The following is a 22150-nucleotide window of genomic DNA, read 5'->3' as shown; positions in this document are numbered from 1 at the left end:
GCAGTATCCTCATCATCATGATGCTGTAAACAGAACCTCGATTCATCCGAAAAAATGACGTTTTGCCATTCGTGCACCCGGGTTCCTCGCTGAGTACACCATCGCAGGCGCTCCTGTTTGTGATGCAGCGTCAAGGGTAACCGCAGCCGTGGTCTCCGAGCTGACAGTCCATGCTGCTGCAAACGTCGTCGAACTGTTCGTGCAGATGGTTGTTGTCTTGCAAACGTCCCCATCTGTTGACTCAGGGATAGAGACGTTACAGCCCTGCGGATAAGATGCCTGTTATCTAGACTGCTAGTGATACGAGGCCGTTGGGATCCAGGACGGCGTTCCGTATTACCCTCCTGAACCCACCGGTTCCACATTCTGCTAACAGTCATTGAATCTCGACCAACACGAGCAGCAATGTTGCTATACGGTGCCGGCCGAGGTGGTCTAGCGGTTCTAGGCGCGGAGTCCGGAACCGCGCGACTGCTACGGTCGCAGGTTCGAATCCTGCCTCGGGCTTGGATGTGTGTGATGTCCTTAGGTTAGTTAGGTTTAAGTAGTTCTAAGTTCTAGGGGACTGATGACCACAGATGTTAAGTCCCATAGTGCTCAGAAGCATTTGATTTTTTTGCTATTCGGTAAACCGCAATCGCGATAGGCTAAAATCCGACCTTTATCAAAGTCGGAAACGTGATGGTACGCATTTCTCCTCCTTACACCTGGCATCACAACAACGTTTCACCAGGCAACGCCAGTCAACTGCTGTTTGTGTATGAGAAATCGATTGGAAACTTTCCTCATGTCATCACGTTATAGGTGTCGCCATCGGCGGCCACCTTGTGTGAATGCTCTGGAAAGCTAATCATTTGCATATCGCAGCATCTTCTTCCTGTCGGTTAAATTTCGCGTCTGTAGCACGTCATCTTCGTGGTGTAGCAATTTTAATGGCCAGTAGTGTAATTGGATTGGACGATGATAGCGTCGGCTCGGTTGGAGTTTGTTTTGAGAACGAGACTGCGACGTGGTGGGCGGCGGAAGTCGGTCAGCTCCTCTGCCTAACGGGCCCCTGCCTCCGCGCCCGTCATCAGCGACCAGCATTATGACGGCGCCTCTTCCGGCTGCCATGTACGGAGCCCAAAGCTGCTTCGCTAACTGTACACCGGTACTGCGCACTGGTTCCGCCGCAGTCATGGATCAGCTCCGTTACGCGATGAGACAAGGAACAGAGGAGCCGTCACATTTCTTTTTTCACGTGTGTTTCGTGCACTCCTCTATCTCTTTCTATCTTGTGATAATCTTGCCATTTCGGAACACTGCTACACCGTATTTTGCATTATCTTCTTTTGGTGGTGGTGGTGGTGGTTAGTGTTTAACGTCCCGTCGACAACGAGGTCATTAGAGATGGAGCGCAAGCTCGGGTTAGGGAAGGATTGGGAAGGAAATCGGCCGTGCCCTTTCAAAGGAACCATCCCGGCATTTGCCTGAAACGATTTAGGGAAATCACGGAAAACCTAAATCAGGATGGCTGGAGACGGGTTTGAACCGTCGTCCTCCCGAATGCGAGTCCAGTGTGCTAACCACTGCGCCACCTCGCTCGGTTATCTTCTTTTACTTCTACACTTTCCGTTTTAGGCCATCCCATCTTTTTCCTCAATCAGTCAGGATCTTTGTTTCCTTTTGGTTTAAAGTCTTTTACCTGACGTAGTAGTCCCTCTGGATCCATTCTTGGTAAAATTTCATTCCATTACTTTTTGTTTTCAGCCAGTTTCTCTTTTACACTCCAAATTTTCAACTCCTTTCAAATATTTTCATTTCTTATTTATGCCTTTTCATCTCTTCACCGCTCTAATAAATCTCATTTCTGCTTCTTTTATTTGTTTTCCTAGTTTTGTATTAAACACACGCGATTCACTTCCATACAGCAGGGTTGGCAATGCGACGGTTTTATAAAATTTATGTCTTGTTTCTTTCTGTGTTTTATGCTTTAAAGTTTTACGAATTGTTCCACATATACTTCCAAATCTACCGGCACTCAACTTAATCTACATACCTTCTTCGTATTCATACGATGTTTTGATCCAAGATTATTAAAATATTCTACTTGTTCAACTGTGCAATTGTTTTTTCATTAATTACTATCTTATTTCTCATTGAATATGTTTCACAAAATGCCATTTTGCTAAAAGATATTTTCAAATTACATTCTGTACATGTTTTATTTAGCTCATAAATTCTTTTTTGTGAATCACTTTCTCTTGAAAAAATCAGAATTATATTATCAACATATAAGAATGGTTTTAGCTTTATCGAATTGTGTGTAACCTAAATTTCCATCTGCAAACTGCATCGTCAGTGTAAATACCGAACAGCATAGGGGCTAAACTACAGCCCTGTCTTACCCCTTTATTGATTAGTATCGGTTCTGTGTACACGCTTTCTGTATGTAAAATTACCGATGTTTTTTTACACAGACTTTTGATAGCTGATATAATCTATGTACGGTTAACCTCTGTGACGTATCATTATCCATAACTTCTCTCTGAACATTATCAAAAGCCATGTCAAAAGCAATATATGCCTTTTTTGTTAGGTTCTCTCTGTTTTTCAATAATCTGTAGCAAAATAAAGCTGCATCAGTCGTTGATCGTCGCTTTCTAAATACGCCCTCTTCTTCAGCTGGTAAACATTCTGAAATTCTTTTCAGTCTTGTGTTTACAATTCTGGCATACGATTTATATGCCGTGTCAAGTAATTTTATCCCTCTATAGCTTACTCGTATATGTTTTTTTCATTTCTTATGTATCGATATTGCTTTTGCTTTCATAGAGTTTCATAGTACGTTATTCGCTTTCAGCACATGTTCAACAAATGTAACAACTTGTGGTGTAGTGATAGATCTCCACATTTGATTAACTCTGCATTAATTCCATCTGAACCTGTTTCTTTTTATTTTTTGTGTTTTTTAAAACTTCTGTGACTTCTCTTATTGTTGTGTTATCGAGGCATTTTCCTTCTATTTCTGGATATTTTTTTTCTCTTCTACGTTGGCGTCATATATAGGTTTTATTGTATTTCTTCTTTTTTGCAGTACATATTTTTTCGTAATATTATTCAAACGAATTGTATTCTTTTCTGTTTTATTTAAAGTTTTCAGAACCTTACATGCTACCTAATGACGACCATGAATATGATGTTCTTTATTACTAACGTATCTGTCCCAAGCTTGTTGGAGCCCTCTTTTCACTAGTCATTTCGTGTAATTCCTTTTATATTTACATATTTATTTTTCGGATTAGGCTTTGAAAATATTTTTTGTATGTTGTTTGTTTTTCTTACAATTATTACGCAATTTCTGCTGACCAACTTTTGAATCCACACCTTCGGCGATATTTCTTTTTCTTTCCTAATACCTAATTTGCCCCTTCTTAAATTTCGTTTTCAATATTTTTCCATTCTTCCCGAATGGTGTCGCAGTTAAGTAAATGTTCTAATTCTTTTCTTAACCTAGTCTGATACACGACTTCGGTAGTTTCATCCTGGACAAAATATACTTGAGAGAGCTCTTCTTGTTTCTGTGTAGTATAATGTTTCTTCTTACATTTAAACAAAATCATATTTTATGAGATACTGATCAGTCCCAGTATCATAACTCCTGTATACTCTTGTATCTTTTACTTGGGATTGTCTATTCACGATTACATAATGTATGACTGATCTGTATTCTGTACCGGTACAGCTACATTTTTGAATATCTTCTTTTCTAGAAAGAGTGTTAGTTTATCGAAAAATCTCTAGTAATTACCCATTCTGATCACAAATTATTTCTCCGTACATTCCAACGTTACGTACTGAATTGTCCCCTACCCTTTCATTTAGGTCACCAAAAAGTGCAATTTGATGCCATTGTTTACACTGGTCCATAATTTTTTTGAAGGATGTCATAAAAGATAACTGATTGCTTAAGTTTACTTTCCTCCGGTGCATAAATTGCTATCAGAGTCAAGTGTTCTCTTTCCGTTTTCTTTGTTTTGCTGCTGTTAAAATTCTTTCGTTTACATATTTATAATTCTTGATATATTTTTTCCATTTTCTGTTTATGTGCATTGCTAAAGCTTTACTTGCTCTTTCTTTTGTTGTAATGCGCTATACAACATTACATATTTTCCAACATAGTTCCTACTTTTCAGCATCTTCTTAATTCCTGAGGTACCTGCAAAATCTGTCAGTTGTTGTGAGAATATCTTTGCTATTTCTGCAATTTCTCTAGCATTCCATATAGCTAATTTTACTTTCCCAGATACCTATTTTCTCTTGTCCTTTTATGTTTTAAACATTTCATATTCAACAGCTCCTATAATTCTTCCTTCCCCTTTCTCAGCGTACATTTTATTTATCTTTTGGCACACAAAGCATCCCCGTCAATATCTATGATTCGCAAGTAAGCTTACGACGGTACGTATGGTACCATAGTCATTTGCCCTCTTCCCTGTTCCGTTCGCGCATTGTGCGAAGGAAGAACGAATTTTGATGAACCTCCATATGAATGCGTGTTTATGTCACTTTATCTTATTGTCTTTTCGCAGTGTGTCTAGGAGAAGAAGTAAAAGGTTGCCTCACTCTTCTTCGTATGTCGGCTATCCGTATTTCAAATCCAAAACCGTATCTGATGCATGACGGCTCTTTTCGTGCAGTTTGTCGCTGGTGGTGGATGAGACCCTAAGTGAAGCTCTAGGGGTTGTTTTCTGAACTCTTGCAAAACGGGTCACTGTTACCTGGATCTTCTTTACCTCCTCTGTTAATCCTACATGGTAAGGAGAACTGACTGACGTATGGTACTTTCTCGAATGAATGTTTTGTATGCTAGCTCACTCATAGATGAATTACATTTCCTTAAGTTTCTTACCAAGGGTCTCAGTGTGAGACCATACTTTGGTACGAGGTCATCCGCATCGTGTCACTCCGCACGCATAGTATTAGATATCTTACAGCTGTTGGCAAATAATGTAACTGAACAATAATTAATGTATCCCATTACCTTTGCGCAATATGCTACAGTTAATTACGTTGAGGGTCGATTACCAGTTCTTGCTCAATTCGTCGAGCCTCTGAAGATCTACCTGAATTACGGTACGGTCTTCTATCGTTGTTAATTCCCAGTGCACACACAGCTTCACTGTCTCCACCACATCATCCTGAAAATAATGAAATAACGCGTATTCCCGAAATTATTTTACATCTGAAGATTTCTCCACGTTGAGAAAGCGGCGTTGAGTTCTATCTCTAGGAAGGCTTGAAACCAGTTACAAATCTGTTACATTATTTCGTAAGTCTGCATTTAGAAATCGTCCCTTTGAATTTCTCACATTAATGCATGAGGTGCTTTGGTCTATTAGAAAAATTATGCACTCAGGTGACACACGCATCCTTTCAGAATTGGCATAAAAGGCCGAAACTACCTGGTCGAGTCGAAATAGTAGACTAACTTAGACAAGAACTAAGGAGCCTAGTCGCTATACGAAATGGTTTTATACTTTTCTTCTACTTTCTTCACTAGCCATCAATGCGGAGCTGTATTAATGCCTTCATAAAGTCAAGGAAACTGACATAATCATGTCCTCTGGCTCTCATGGATGAACGGTGACAGTTGAGCTCCACAAGAACGCTGTTCAAGAAATGTTTGCCGGCCGGAGTGGCCGAGCGGTTCTAGGTGCTATAGTCGGGAACCGCGCGACCGCAGGTTCGAATCCTCCCTCGGGCATGGATGTGTGTGATGTCCTTAGGTTAGTTAGGTTTAAGTAGTTCTAAGTTCTAGGGGACTGATGACCCCAGATGTTAAGTCCCATAGTGCTCAGAGCCATTTTTTAGAAATGTTTCTTTCTTCCAACGAAGGAGATTTTCGTCCTCCATGACGGTCAAATTAAGCTAAAGTAAAACTAGTTCCGTAATGTAACAGACTGATATTTACGTTGGACAGCAAACTGACTGTGTTTTTGCTCTGCTAATATTTGTTTATTTCGAACTGGTTTTCGGTTTATAGAGCCATCGCCAGGAGACAACAGACTAACGTATACAAAATACAATTGTATGCATGAAACCAAATATTAGGAATAAAGATGCTTGCAACACACGCAGAATATTTGATGGTGACATTTAGTGAGAAATGTCACACTTACACTCATCGCTCATGTTGTGCACCAAGCTTGTGAAATTGCAGTATTAAATTACAACGTACGATATGGATGGTGACAAGCACACTACACAATGAAAACATACAGTATTCAATATGTAAGTCGTATGAATATAATAAAAAAGGTTGCGAGCAAAAAAAGTAATATACAGGGTGAGTCACTAACTATTGCCACCAAGAATAACTCCGAAAGTATGATAGGAGCTGAAAAGTTTGTGGGACAAAAGTTGCATGGGACAAAGGGGGCCATAATACGACGTTGGTTTTTGGTTACTAGATGGGGTCGCTTCAGAGATATGAAGGTCAACTTTGTTTTTTTTAATGGTATGCTATAGTTTGGTACTTATTTTCTGATAGTGGCTATCGAGACGAATCCAATGATTGTAACAGTAATTTCTTTGAAGGTCAACGAAGGTCAAAAAGGTGGCATGAGCATCCATTTACAGCAGGTATTCGAAATGATGACCACTGGTATCAATGCAGTACTGCAATCTTCTTATCATGGACTGAGTAGTGTTCCATATCACATCGGCACTTATCGAAGCACAGCTCTGACAATTCTCTCTCACATATCTTTAGGTGTAGTTCTAACGTCTTTATAAACAATGTCTTTTACGAATCCCCACAAGAAAAAATCCAGAGGCGTGAACAAGCCGGCCGCGACACACCTCTTCCGCGTCCAATCCAACGATCTGGGAATTGTGTCTGTAACTCATTTCTAGCCGTCAGCGAAAAATTTGACGGACACCCATCGTGTTGATACCACATTCTGTTCCTTGTTTCTAAAGGTATTTCTTCCAGTAACAGCTCTAATGTTTCTTGCAGGAATGTGGTGTACTTCCTACCATTAAGATTTCATCCGATGAAATACGGACCTATAATTCTGTCCTCCAGAATCCCACACCACAAAATTCACCGACCACGGTTTTTGGTGTGCAACTTTCCGCAGCCAACAGTTCCATAATAATGCATGTTATGCAAATTAACATTTCCGTGGTTCTTGAATGTAGCCTCGTCAGTAAATAAAATCAAATTAAGAAATGTGTCATCCCTCTGAATCTGAAGTTGAGCCCATCGGCAGAATTCAATGCGATGCATACAATCCGTACCAGTTAATTCTTGGTGGAGACTGATGTGGTAAGGATGATGTTTATGGCGATGCACAACACGAACAACACTGCTCTGGCTCATGCCAGATTCCCTTGCGATTTGACGCGAACTAACACAAGGATCTCGAACCACAGTGGCAAGAGTACCATTTTCCGCTTCCTTGTTAGTAACTTTCCTTTGCCGTATATGTTTCCGATGCATTAAAGGTCCAGTTGTTCTCAATTTATCATACACATATTTAAATGTACGATGTTTAGGGCGAGTACGTTGAGGATATCTTTCAGCGTATAAGTCTCTAGCTCTCACTGAATTTCGTTGGCATTTTCCGTAAACCAGAAGCATATCGACTTGTTCTTCGAAGGAATACATCATGCACACTCGTTGATACTAGTCTTACCGTTCCTATTCGTGGTGTACTGCGAAACAGTCGAATGGTGTTTACATGTTAATGGCACGTTAGATGGATGCGCTGTATTCGGCGAATATTTGCTATTTGCACGATATACGAGAGAGAATAGTCAGAGCATGTGCTTCGATAAGTGCCTAAGTGATAAGGAATACCACTCCATCCATGATAAGAGGATTACAGCCCTGCATTGATACCAATGGTCATCACTTCTACACCTATAAATGGACGTTCATGCCACCTTTTTGACCTTCGTTGACCATCAAAGACCTTACTGTTACACATCATTGGATTCGTCTCGATAGCAGCTATCAGAAAGTGAGTACCAAAATATAGCATACCATTTAAAAAAGCAAAGTTGACCTTCATATCTCTGACGCGACCCCACGTAGCAACAAAAGGCCAACCTCATATGTCCCATGCAAGATTTGTCCCAGAAACTTTTCAGCTACTATCATACTTTCGGAGTTATTCTAGGTGGCAATAGTTAGTGACTCAGCCTGTGCATGTGAATTCCATTGCAGTAGAAGTTTGGGGATATGAATGCGACCATTGGGGTTGAGGTCTGGGAGCGTGTGCCTGGTTGATTGGATCGTATGAAGCTTAAGAGTGCTCAGTTACAACTATCATCCAGAAGCAGGTGGTGGTTTTGGGCTAAATTAACTCAGACAAGTAGAGTGGAAAGCTTTTAAATTTGTTCATCTAATAATTTTCTGAAATAAAGTAGTTACTCATTTTACCAATCATTTTTTAGCAGGACAATGCTCGTGCAGACGTGGAACATATCTCTATGATCTGTCTATGTGTTGTTGAGGCACTCCCATGGCTAACAAGATCCCCAGACCTCCACATGTATGGTATCATCTTGGACGTCAACTCTGTCCCAGTGCCAGTATATCAAGGACCAATTACAACAGCTGTGGGCCAGGTTGCCTCAAGAGAGGCTGTGATGGCTCTGTGATATCCTTCCCAACTGAATCAGTAAATGTAGCCAGGCCAGTGAGGGTGCGACGTAATACTGATCAGTGGGCTCTGACTGCCAAGTTCTTTGTAAATTTGACTCAATTATACACTACTGGCCATTAAAATTGCTACACCAAGAAGAAATGCAGATGATAAACGGGTATTCAATGGACAAATATATTGTACTAGAACTGGCATGTGATTTCATTTTCACGCAATTTGGGTGCGTAGATCCTGAGAAACCAGTACCCAGAACAACCACCTCTGGCCATAATAACGGCCTTGATACGCCTGGGCATTGAGTCAAACAGAGCATGGATGGCGTGTACAGGTACAGCTGCCCATGGAGCTTCAACACGATACCACAGTTCATCAAGAGTAGTGACTGGCGTATTGTCACGAGCCAGTTGCTCGGCCACCATTGACCAGACGTTTTCAGTTGGTGAGAGATCTAGAGAATGTGCTAGCCAGGGCATCAGTCGAAGATTTTCTGTATCCAGAAAGGCCCGTACACGACCTGCAACATGCGGTCGTGCATTATCCTGCTGAAATGTAGGATTTCGCAGGGATCGAATGAAGGGTAGGTTCAAATGGCTCTGAGCACTATGGGACTCAACTGCTGTGGTCATTAGTCCCCTAGAACTTAGAACTACTTAAACCTAACTTACCTAAGGACATCACACACATCCATGCCCGAGGCAGGATTCGAACCTGCGACCGTAGCAGTCGCACGGTTCCTGACTGCGCGCCTAGAACCGCGAGACCACCGCGGCCGGCTGAATGAAGGGTAGAGCCACGGGTCGTAACACATCTGAAGTGTAACGTCCACTATTCAAAGTGCCGTCAAAGTGAACAAGAGGTGAGCGAGACGTTTGACCAATGGCACCCCATAGCATCACGCCGGGTGATACGCCAGTATGGCGATGACGAATACACGCTTCCAATGTGCGTTCACCGCGATGTCGCCAAACACGGATGCGACCATCATGATGCTGTAAACAGAACCTGGATTCAGCCGAAAAAATGACGTTTTAGGGTAACCGCAGCCATGGTCTCCGAGCTGATAGTCCATGCTGCTGCAAACGTCCTCATCTGTTGACTCAGGGATCGAGACGTGGTTGCACGATTCGTTACAGCCATGCGGATGTGATGCCTGTCATCTCGACTGCTAGTGATACGAGGCCGTTGGGATCCAGCTCGGCGTTCCGTATTACCCTCCTGAACCCATCGATTCGATATTCTGCTAACAGTTATTGGATCTCGACCAATGCGAGCAGGAATGTCGCAATACGATAAACCGCAATCGCGATAGGCTACAATCCGACCTTTATCAAAGTCGGAAACGTGATGGTACGCATTTCTCCTCCTTACACGAGGCATCACAACAACATTTCACCAGGCAACGCCGGTCAATTACTGTTTGTGTATGAGAAATCGGTTGGAAACTTTCCTCATGTTAGCAGGTTGTAGGTGTCGCCACCGGCGCCAACCTTGTGTGAATGTTCTGAAAAGCTAATCATTTGCATGTCACAGCATCTTCTTCGTGTCAATTAAATTTAAATGTAGCACGTCATCGTCGTGTGTAGCAATTTTAATGGCCAGTAGTGTAATTTTGTTTGTTTCTCTTTGTCGTTCACGGTGAAAAGAAGTCAATAAGGATTATAGTTTATTTCACACACCGTGACTATTACTTCCTAACAGCTCACTTGTTTCCCTCCAGGAGTCTCAGCTTTTCAATTTGTTTTTATAACCGCAGTTCTTAGGATCCCTTACAAATCCCCATCACGATAAAACTATGTCAGCTTAAATGTTGCCTCCGTATCCCAGTCCATATTCCATTTTAAACACTATAAATACACACCCGTTCAACGATCGTAGCATATCGCTACTGACCCAGCAAACATCGGACCTGGCGTCCATAGTAGGGGAAGGGCCAACGCTTTGGTGTTAGTTAGTTAGTTACGTGTTCCATTGATCAATAGGACGGAAAAACCGTTATGATGTGGAACGTTTCAAATGCACAAGAAATGGGCACAGGAAACAAGTTTTTTTTCCCTTACACTATAGTGTTAAATATTTCTATCACCTATCCCATTCCCTTAAATGGCGCAAAATGCTTAATGTTATATCTCCAGATTTATTTACTCATATTCAAGAATTCATATATGGTATAGAAGGAGTTGTCAAGGAGGTATGATTTCAATTTGTTTTTGAAACTATTACTGCTGTTTGTCAGACATTTTATTTCATCTGGTAATTTGTCAAAAAGTTTTATAGCAGTATATTTTACCCCTTTCTGTGCCAATAGATTAAGTAAAGTGTGGTGTCACCGCCAGACACCACACTTGCTAGGTGGTAGCCTTTAAATCGGCCGCGGTCCGTTAGTATACGTCGGACCCACGTGTCGCCACTATCAGTGATTGCAGACCGAGCGCCGCCACACTGCAGGTCTAGTCTTTCTTTTTTCTGGTATTGTTATCATGAACGTCGCTGTTGATTTTAAATTGGTCCATGTTGATGAGAAAAAATTTCATTAGTGAGAAAATGTACTGTGAAGCAGTTGTAAGAATTCCTAACTTTTTCAACAGATGCCTACAAGATGTGCGACTGTGAACCTCACTCATTATTGTGTTGTTGTTGTTGTGGTCTTCAGTACTGAGACTAGTTTAATGCAGCTCTCCATGCTACTCTATCCTATGCAAGCTTCTTCATCTCCCAGTACCTACTGCAACCTACATCCTTCTGAATCTGTTTAGTGTATTCATCTCTTGGTCTACCTCTACGATTTTTACCCTCCACGCTGCCCTCCAATGCTAAATTTGTGATCCCGTGATGCCTCAGAACATGTCCTACCAACCGATCCCTTCCTCTAGTCAAGTTGTGCCACAAACTTCTCCCCAATCCTATTCTATACCTCCTCATTAGTTATGTGATCTACCCATCTAATCTTCAGCATTCTTCTGTAGCACCACATTTCGAAAGCTTCTATTCTCTTCTTGTCCAAACTAGTTATCGTCCATGTTTCACTTCCATACATGGCTACGCTCCATACAAATACTTTCAGAAACGACTTCCTGACACTTACATCTATACTCGATGTTAACAAATTTCTCTTCTTCAGAAACGCTTTCCTTGCCATTGCCAGTCTACATTTTATATCCTCTCTACTTCGACCATCATCAGTTATTTTGCTCCCCAAATAGCAAGACTCCTTTGCTACTTTAAGTGTCTCATTTCCTAATCTAATTCCCTCAGCATCACCCGACTTAATTCGACTACATTCCACTATCCTCATTTTGCTTTTGTTGATGTTCATCTTATATCCTCCTTTCAAGACACTATCCATTCCGTTCAACTGCTCTTCCAATTCTTTGCTGTCTGTGAGAGAATTACAATGCCAATGGCGAACCTCAAAGTTTTTATTTCTTCTCCATGGATTTTAATACCTACTCCGAATTTTTCTTTTGTTTCCTTCACTGCTTGCTCAACTACTACTTTCTTTTGAGGAGTGAATACCTTTTGCCTAAGTGTTGAGTTGTCCCAGAATATTATTCCGTACGACATCAGAGATTGGAAGTATGCAAAGTATGTTAGCTTACTGATTTCTAGATCCTCAACATTGGCAATTATTCTGATTGCAAAAGTTGCTGAACCTAGTCGCTTTAGGAGATCCAAAATATGACTTTTCCAGTTAAGATTCTCATCCATATGTTACCGCCAGCAATGCGAATCGCAACCGAGGCCAACCGCCCCGTTGGCTCCGATTTGCCGCCAGTACACTCTAAGCAAAACTCGGCCATCGAAGCGGTCGCTGGTCGCCCGTTGCCCTTCTTTGACCTACAGCGTGCGCGCCTATAAGGGAGCGATCGTGAGCTCAGCGGTGTTCTCGACGCCTCGCCGGTGCTCTGTGCTGTTGGCGGGCCGCGCCTCCGGCCACAGCGCAGCCCCCCTCACGAGCACACACACAGCAGTGGGTCGGCCGCGACACGAAAGGCGGGCCGCGCCGATCACGACGCGGACGGCCCGCTTCGCCCGCCGAACATGGGGTGACAACTGCTGCAGGCGGCGGCGGCGCGCCGCTCCCGTTCTGCAATCGATGCCAGTCGGAAGTGGCCAGACGCGAAAGGACGGAGAGACCCGGCGAGAGAGGCCTCTGCGGCGCATTCCAGGGCGCCGGCTTGGCTCGCGCTGCGTGGCTGCACACCTCCCTGCTCGCGCATCTGTTTGCCGCCGGGCCAGGCGCATCGTCCATGAGCGAGTAACGTTAAGTCACAGCCACGTCGTGGGACCATCTTCCTGGGTGCTAGGGACGCAAGAACGGACAGCCGCTACACTCGAGCTTCGCCACCATCTGAACTCGGCTCTGAGCGCTATGCGACTTAAAGTCTGAGGTCACCAGTCCCCTAGAACTTAGAACTAATTAAACCTAACTAAACTAAGACCATCACACACATCCGTGCGCCGGCCGCAGTGGTCTCGCGGTTCTAGGCGCGCAGTCCGGAACCGTGCGGCTGCTACGGTCGCAGGTTCGAATCCTGCCTCTGGCAAGGATGTTTGTGATGTCCTTAGGTTAGTTAGGTTTAAGTAGTTCTAAGTTCTAGGGGACTAATGACCACAGCAGTTGAGTCCCATAGTGCTCAGAGCCATTTGAACCATTTTGAACACATCCATGCCCGAGGTAGGATTCGAACCTGCGACCGTGGCGGTCGCGCGATTCCAGACTGTAGCGCGTAGAACCGTCGGCCACCCCGGCCGGCACCATCTGCACTACCTGACAAATAAACCTAAATCCCCCAGACAGGAGAAGGAGACGAAATGGAACTCCACAGATTGAAGGAGTATGTGATGCTTTTGCAAAGATTACAAAATTGGGTCAAATATCTGGTATCTAGAATTCGAGAAGTCTGTAAAATAAGGTCATCTGCATAATTACAGTGCTCGCAATGATGCCTTCTACACTACTGGCCATTAAAATTGCTACACCACGAAGATGACTTGCTACAGACGCGAAATTTAACCGACAGAAAGAAGATGCTGTGATATGCAAACGATTAGCTTTTCAGAGCATTCACACAAGGTTGGCGCCGGTGGCGACACCTACAACGTGCTGACATGAGGAAAGTTTCCAACCGATTTCTCATACACAAACAGCAGTTGACCGGCGTTACCTGGTGAAACGTTGTAGTGATGCCTCGTGTAAGGAGGAGAAATGCGTACCATCACGTTTCCGACTTTGATAAAGGTCGGATTCTAGCCTATCGCGATCGCGGTTTATCGTATCGCGACATTGCTGCTCGCGTTGGTCGAGATCCAATGACTGTTAGCAGAATATGGAATCGGCGGGTTCAGGAGCGTAATACGGAACGCCATGCTGCATCCCAACGGCCTCGTATCACTAGCAGTCGACATGACAGGCATCTTATCCGCACGGCTGTAACGGATCGTGCAGCCACGTCTCGATCCCTGAGTCAACAGATGAGGACGTTTGCAAGACAACAACCATCTGCACGAACAGTCCGATGACGTTTGCAGCAGCATGGACTATCAGCTCGGACACCGTGGCTCCGGTTACCCTTGTCGCTGCATCACAGATAGGAGCGCCTGCGATGGTGTACTCAACGACGAACCTGGGTGCACGAATGGCAAAACGTCATTTTTTCGGACGAATCCACGTTCTCTTTACAGCATCATTATGGTCGCATCCGTGTTTGGCGACATCGCGGTGAACGCACATTGGAAACGTGTATTCGTCATCGCCATACTTGCGTATCACCTATCGTGATGGTATGGGGTGCCATTGGTTACACGTCTCGGTCACCTCTTGTTCGCATTGACGGCACTTTGAACAGTGGACGTTACAATTCAGATGTGTTACGACCCGTGGCTCTGCCCTTCACTCGATCCCTGCGAAATCCTACATTTCAGCAGGATAATGCACGACCGCATGTTGAAGGTCCTGTACGGGCCTTTGTAGATACAGAAAATGTTCGACTCCTGCCCTGGCCAGCACATTCTCCAGATCTATCACAAATTGAAAACGTTTGGTCTATGGTGGCCGAGCAACTGGCTCATCACAATAGGCCAGTCACTACTCTTGATGACCTGTGGTATCGTGTTGAAGCTGAATGGACAGCTGTAGCTGTACACGCTATGCAAGCTCTGTTTGACTCAATGCTCAGGCGTATCAAGGTCGTTAATACGGCCAGAGGTGGTTGTTATGGGTACTCATTTCTCAGGATCTATGCACCCAAATTGCGTGAAAATGTAATCACATGTCAGTTCTAGTATAATATATGTATCCAATGAATACCTGTTTATCATCTGCATTTCTTCTTGGTGCAGCAATTTTAATGGCCAGTAGTGTATTTCAATATTTTAAAGTTGTACACTGAGCTGACATACGAATTCCTGTAGCTAAATATCCCGGAATGACCATTAATCTTTCTGTTGCAGGTACAGGTCTCGAAGAAGCTGAGTCATTTTTGGAAAAAATTTAGTGCCTACGCAATTCAATAACAATTCGAAATCTGTAGCTATCATTCGGAAAAAAATACGATAGCCCATATTCGCATTCAACTTTTCCATCAGACATTTATTTTGTCCCACCATCCTGCCCCCTACATTTTAGGGCTTTAACGCACTAGACAGCCTGGCAGCGACAACCAGGCAGCGCCAGAAAATGAAAGAACGACGGCACTTTGTAGACCACGCACTGGGCGGCTGTGATTTCCTGGCTGTGGCAGCCTGCAGAACACGTCGGAGTACAAGGCAACCAGCTGGCTCTGTGCAGCCAGTTGTGAGCAGGCTGCACGTATGTGGTTGCCTACAGTCTCTGCGCACTTGTCGAGACAGCCAGATCTTGCTTATATCCCGAAACAATATTAGCGATGAGTTTCGATTGCTTATAGGGCCTGGGGGGATTTCGGATTCTGGATGAACTTCAGTATGTCTTCAAATTTGTAGCTATCTCTTTGTTGTACATAATTTTGTAAAATGCAGCATGCTTTAATGATGCCTATTGCAAATTAGGTGCTGCAAAATTCCCCATTTATTTACCAGAACGCCAAACGTGCATCCTATAAACCACCTTGTCCAAAAAAATTTTTTGTTGTTAGTTGAACTCCTTCCTCAATAACAACACATTAAATTTTCAGATGTTTCCAAATGGCTCGGCTCCGGTAGTGTCGTACGTAATCGGTACTCCAGTGTCTCATATGGACCTTTTATTCGGTATTCATAAATTTTTACTAACGAGTTTATCACGCAAAACTGATTGCTTAAAAATAGATAAGTCGCTATAGATTACATATACTCCAACATATATGTAAGTGAATTTGTAATCCGCCTCACACAAGGCAAGTAAAACAGTGGAAAACTAATTTTTGTAATGATACTACTGCCGACTCAGCATTGCGGCTGGCTCCAGAAAAAAAGTTTTTCACTTTCACCAATTCTGTTTCGAATACTTTTTAGATGTTGGTAACACTGCTGTTTTCAGCAGCTGATAATGATCGTCTTTGCTTCTGTTTATTTTTGCTTAAGTGAAGTGTTTTGTTTATGTCCTCCTAAATTTTTTTTTTACAAACATAGCATTGCATCAGAGGAACCTAGGTATCAGTTTTTCAAGGGCGAAACTCCCACTGGAGCACTATTTGATGATACAAATTTTCACTTTAACAATGATGCTGTTTGTAGTGGATGCTAATAGACCCTTCCAACGACTTTGCTGCTCAGTAGCATCCAGGCAATCTACACCATCACGTTGCTTCCACTTCGCCCCTTCCTCTATCAAAGAAGATGTTTTGATAATCGATAATCGAAAACGAAGTTATACCACAAAACCCCCTAGAGTTTTACACATAATGATGAATTAATGTCAGGTTTCTATTGCTAGGCAGATATAATTTCTCCATAGTAAATTTATGGTACAAAAAGGAATTAATACAACTCACCAAAGAAACAAGAAGAGCCAAAAGGAATGCGAAGAGGAATTCTGAAGACGAAGAAATACAGCAGGATCAAGACTATACTCCAGGAATGTTCTGAGACACAATTTAATATATCTCACATCTTCATTCTCTATATCCTGCAAGTTGCATTTTTCAAAATTTAGATACATGCGTCTCTTGAAGTATATAGACTATTCATTTATTTTTTCTGTAACTTACAGTTGTCTACACATATGTATTAGACCTAAGCTTTATTGCAGTTTCAACTAATTTATAGAAAAATAAAACTTTTAATTAAGAAAAACGTTGTAAAAATTAAAATCTAAGATATAATAACAATTTTTCTGGTGAATGTACATAATGTGCAGAATAAACAGGTGTAGTATTTCAGCCGCTATCACGCATGCAGCAAAAATTTAGTCTCCTTCACATGTGTGATGTGGGAATAAATGGGACCTGAATTTGAGGAAGCATTTTAGAAAATACTGTGCATCAATTTATTGTTACTGTTTTTAATAAACATCAATACTTCCCAAATTGTTAAAAATACTTGCAAATTGTTTATTAAGTATTCTGCATTAACTGTGATAAAGTACAAAACTGAAAAACATATGCAAAAGGAATAATGCATGGAAGAAACAGGTGCTGATATCACATTACATATAGCCGAAAAAGTATTCAGTTTCTTTTGCCTTTTAACAATGGTTGGTGTTATCGCGCCTAAGATATTTTAAGTGTAAGATTTGTCATTCACTACAATTTTGCATCTGGCTCTTTCTCTCCCTTTGAAGTCGAGACTTTTACCTTTTCTACCAATAAGTTAAGTTCTTATTCGTCTAAAATAAACAGTGACTTTTGCAATTTATCTTCATCATTCTGTCGTTCAGCAAACTGCAAGTAGTTAAGGCAGAGAAATCTCTGAAGGGCACCTTATCTTCTGATTCAAGTTTTTTGACTCATCAGTCTTCTTACTGGTTTGATGTTGACCATCATGCATTCTTCTCTTGTGCCAAACTGTTCATCTCAGCCCGCATCTCGTGGTCGTGTGGTAGCGCTCTCGCTTCCCACGCCCGGGTTCCCGGGTTCGATTCCCGGCGGGGTCAGGGATTTTCTCTGCCTCGTGATGGCTGGGTGTTGTGTGATGTCCTTAGGTTAGTTAGGTTTAAGTAGTTCTAAGTTCTAGGGGACTGATGACCATAGATGTTAAGTCCCATAGTGCTCAGAGCCATTTGAACCATTTTTTCTTCATCTCAGAGTAGCACTTACAGCCAACGTCCTCAGTTATTTGTTGGATATATTCCAATCTCTGTCTTTCCCTACACTTGTTACTGTTTAAATCTCTCTCTTGTGACATGGAAGTTATTCCCTGATGTCGTAACACATGTCCTATCATCCTGTCCCTTTTCTTGTCAGTGTTTTTTACATATTTGTTTCCTCGCCATTTTTACGGAGCACCTTCTCATTTCTTATTGCGCCTTCTACTTTTCAACGTACTTCTGTGGCAGCATATCTTAAACACTTCAATTCTCTTCTTTTCTGGTTTTCGCACAGTCCATGACGATTACTTTCATTCAGTGCTGTGCCGCAGATGTATATTGTCAGAAATTTCTTCCTCAAATTGAGGCGAATGTTTAACAGACATTTTTTGTCCAGGAATGTCTTGTTTTGTCTGTGCTAATTAGCTTTTTATATCCCCCTTGTTTCGTCATCACATGTTATTTTGTTTCTGAGATATTAAATATCCTTCACTTCATTTCCTTCGTGGTCTCCAATTTTGATAGTAGTTTTTCTCACTATTCCCATTTCTGCATCTCCTCATTAATTTCGTCTTTCTTCGATACATATTATGTGCTTAGCAGACTGTTCATTCCATTCAGTATGTTGTATAATTCTTCCTCGCTTGCACTGTCATCAGCGAATGTTATCTTTGATTTTCTTGTAGGCTAAATTTTAATCCAACTTCTAAACCTATATTTTATTCCCATCGTTGATTTTCCGGTTTACAGATTGAACAACGTCGGTGAAAGACTGCATCCCTGTCTTACACCCATTTTAATCTGAGTTCTTCATTCTTGGTCTTCCATCTTATTGTTCCCTCTTGGTTCTCCTAAGTGATGTACATCACCAGCCTTTCACTAGCTTAATCCTATTTTTTCTCATAATTTCGAAGGCATGCACCATATTACATTCTGTCTCACTCCTCTGCTCATGTCGATAATTTGTGTGAATTCTTGGTCAGAGTTTATTTGGACTATTGTGTTCTTCTAGAGATATGGATTTATTTACTTTGTGGCTACATTAGACAAAAACTATTGCCCTGAAAGAGATTATTAAGCTTTACAAAACCTTTTGAAACATATTACGTATGTAATGGGAGTTCCAAGCTCTCAGAGTAGATACCTCCTTTGGTAGCGAAATCGGACGAAGTGGAAAACATAGAATCTAAATACAATGTGTAATTAAATTCCTTTTATAGATTTTGAGTACAGGCTCCTAACAACAAAAAGAAAAAAATATCTAGCGATCTTCGGTTCTAAAATACATATCTTAAGAGCCATCAACACCAGTTCATCTTTGATACTGTGGAACACATCTCTTCTACTGCAAGTGTGAGAGAGGACAAGTTACTCTCTCACCCATTTTTCACATATGGAAAATTATTAAAGATTTCATTACAACCTGACGCGTCTTGAGCGAGACTCTAGAAAGTTAACGGCCTGAGGAGACGTTTGTGGAGCCTGGTAGGATGCTAAAAGCATGAGGGATTTTTATGATTCTTAGCTCATAGAAAAGGCATGTTGGGAGTTGAAAGCAATTGGCAGTGAGCTCATCCCTTAGTAAGTCTTGCCGGACAGGTCCACAGCCATAGAGGGCAGATAGGGCAATCCCTCATCGAGACAGGACTCCAGCAGAACAATGCCATGCTAGCTGCCATGGCGCCAGTGGAAGCCTGGGCTGAGGCGACAGTCTAAAGGAATGCAGCTACACAGTGGAGTCATAAACCAGCCATTGTGTGGAGAGCCACTATAATAAAAATTGACAGGGTTTCATGTTCACTGATAGGGCAAATAGGTCAGTGAACCACTTCCCCCAGCTGCCTCAGATGTATTAGAAAAATCCGGCGTCTCAGAAATCTTTATTTCACCTCATAGCTAGGACTAACAAGCTCAAAGGCACAGACGATTTAGATAAATATCTTTGAGATTGCATCTGTTCACTTGTTGCCATGGGAAGAGACATGAGTTTGGGAAAAAATCATCCCTTCCCCCTCTGCGAAAACTTAAAAAAGTCAGTAATTGTCGGTTTCTTTTTTTTCAGAGGTGCAGGTTTCATAACTCTTGCCCTGGTTGGACATGAGTTTGTGCTGTCATGTGGGAGGGGAGATTTAGCGCCTCTAGAGCCCTGTGATTGGCTCAACACAGAGTGAAGGCGATGTCGTTCATGCACTTTTCAGGAAAACGGATTTTTTTTTCTGGAGAGGTGCAAGGCACTCGGGTGTGGACTTTGGTCTGGTAGGCACTTCTGGTCGAAGCTCTGGCATGTGTGGTACTTGGGACCTGTCCTGAGACTGACTTCAGTTGCAATTAGTTTAGACTTGGGAGCCAGTGGTGAAGTTCTTACTGTACTGACAGTGTGACTTCAAATTTCTCAGACTACTCGTTTGTCAATGGCACACTAATTCGTTTTTGGTATCCTTGTACGCTCTGTCTTATAAGTGAGCCAAATTGGTCCTTGGTACGACCAGAAAATGTGTGTGTCACACACTGAAATCTACCGTGATTTCAGGGCTCTGGTAGAGAGTAAATTGCGATTCGTCTGCCTGATCGCTAGACCGTGAGATTTTTACATTTCTTTCATGGCCACGATCGATTCACAGGCCCCGCCACCACGTCTCACCTCTGCCACACACGTCTCGTCACTTTCAAGTAACATCGTCGCACGAAGCAAACAGGGTAACGTACTGCCACTCCGGCATTGTCAGGGTGTACAGATCTCAATCGCCACTTGCTCTCAACTGCATCTATGTAGAGAAAGTTCAATAGATTTGATCTATCAAAGTCTGCTCAGCGTCAGATCAATTCAGATTGCGTTATCCACATTTTTAGGGCCAGAGTACTTGACTCATTCCACTAGTTAAACTGCCTCTGCCACCCAGGATCCTTGTCCAGTGTAGTCTTGAATCACCTGTTAATTGTTTACATTATTATACATGTTTAGCATAATTTATATCTCTTTTGGGAAAATAAATGTTGTTGGAACACTAAAACTTTTGCCCACGTTATCAATCGCTTAAATAGTCCCACCAGGTTTACCTTTCAAGTACTTTGCTTTCCTTATTTTGGGAAGAGGTAGTATGGACCAAAACAAGAAGAAAATATGTAGTAAGCTTGGGCCCTAAAGTGCATACCTTAAGACTTATGAGTGCCTGCTCATCTTTGATGCTGTGATACACATCTCTTCAACTCAACAAGTTCTCACAGATTTTAAGTTATGCATTTTAGAGCCCCAGTTTACTAGGCATTTTTGATTGTTTATGGCCCATACTACCTCCATCCAAAATACGGAAAGTATGTGGTAGAAGATAAGTGTTGGACAGTATGGAAGATGGGCAATTGATTATAACTCTTGAGATACGAATTTTACAGCCCATGCTTACTACACTTTTTTTTCTTGTTTTGGTGTTAGGAACCTCTCCTAAAAGTCTGTAAAGGGAATTTGGTTACACCCTTTATAAAGAGATGGGGCTGAGGAGGTTGTACAGTCGGCCGGAGTGGCCGAGCGGTTCTAGGCGCCACAGTCCGGAACCGCGCGACCGTTGCAGTTGCAGGTTCGAATCCTGCCTCGGGCATGGATGTGTGTGATATCCTTAGGTTAGTTAGGTTTACGTAGTTCTAAATTCTAGGGGATTGATGACCTCAGACGTTAAGTCCCATAGTGCTCAGAGCCATTTGAACCAGGAGGTTGTACAGAGTGAAGCAAATTGGGTTACTTGTCGAAATTCTGTTGCAAATAAATTGAAATTTGTAGCGTAGCAGTTACCTACATTAAGTAAATACTAATAATTTGTAGGATCACACAGATGTAAAAAAAAAAAGAAAATTCGACATAACTACGGAGGAGATGAACATACGATAAAAATCACAAAATAATAAACCATCAACAATGCAGTTAAAAGTAAAAAATAATAAATGTTCAAATGTCTGTGAATTCGTAAGGGACCATACTGTTCAGGCCATCGGTCCCTAGACTTACACACTACTTAAACTGACTTATGCTAAGAACAAAACACACACCCATGCCCGAGGGAGGACTCGAACCTCCGGCGGGAGGGGCCGCGCAATCCGTGACTTGGCGCCTCAAACCGCGTGGCCATTCCGCGCGGCTGAAATGTACAAGTAAGACGGGAAGAATAGAGAAACGAGAGGGTCAGGTGAAGTTTAAGGAAGTGGACGTATGAAGTTGACTTTGATCGTTTAAAATTAAGGGCAGTCTCTGAGCTAGATGTTAATTTCAAGAGTGTCCAGTAGAGTCAGTTTTCGATATGGA

Source organism: Schistocerca nitens, chromosome 7 (assembly GCF_023898315.1).
Source record: "Schistocerca nitens isolate TAMUIC-IGC-003100 chromosome 7, iqSchNite1.1, whole genome shotgun sequence".
NCBI classification, from domain to species: Eukaryota; Metazoa; Arthropoda; class Insecta; order Orthoptera; family Acrididae; genus Schistocerca; species Schistocerca nitens.
The sequence above is the reverse complement of the archived record's forward strand: the minus strand, read 5'-3'. Positions refer to the sequence as shown.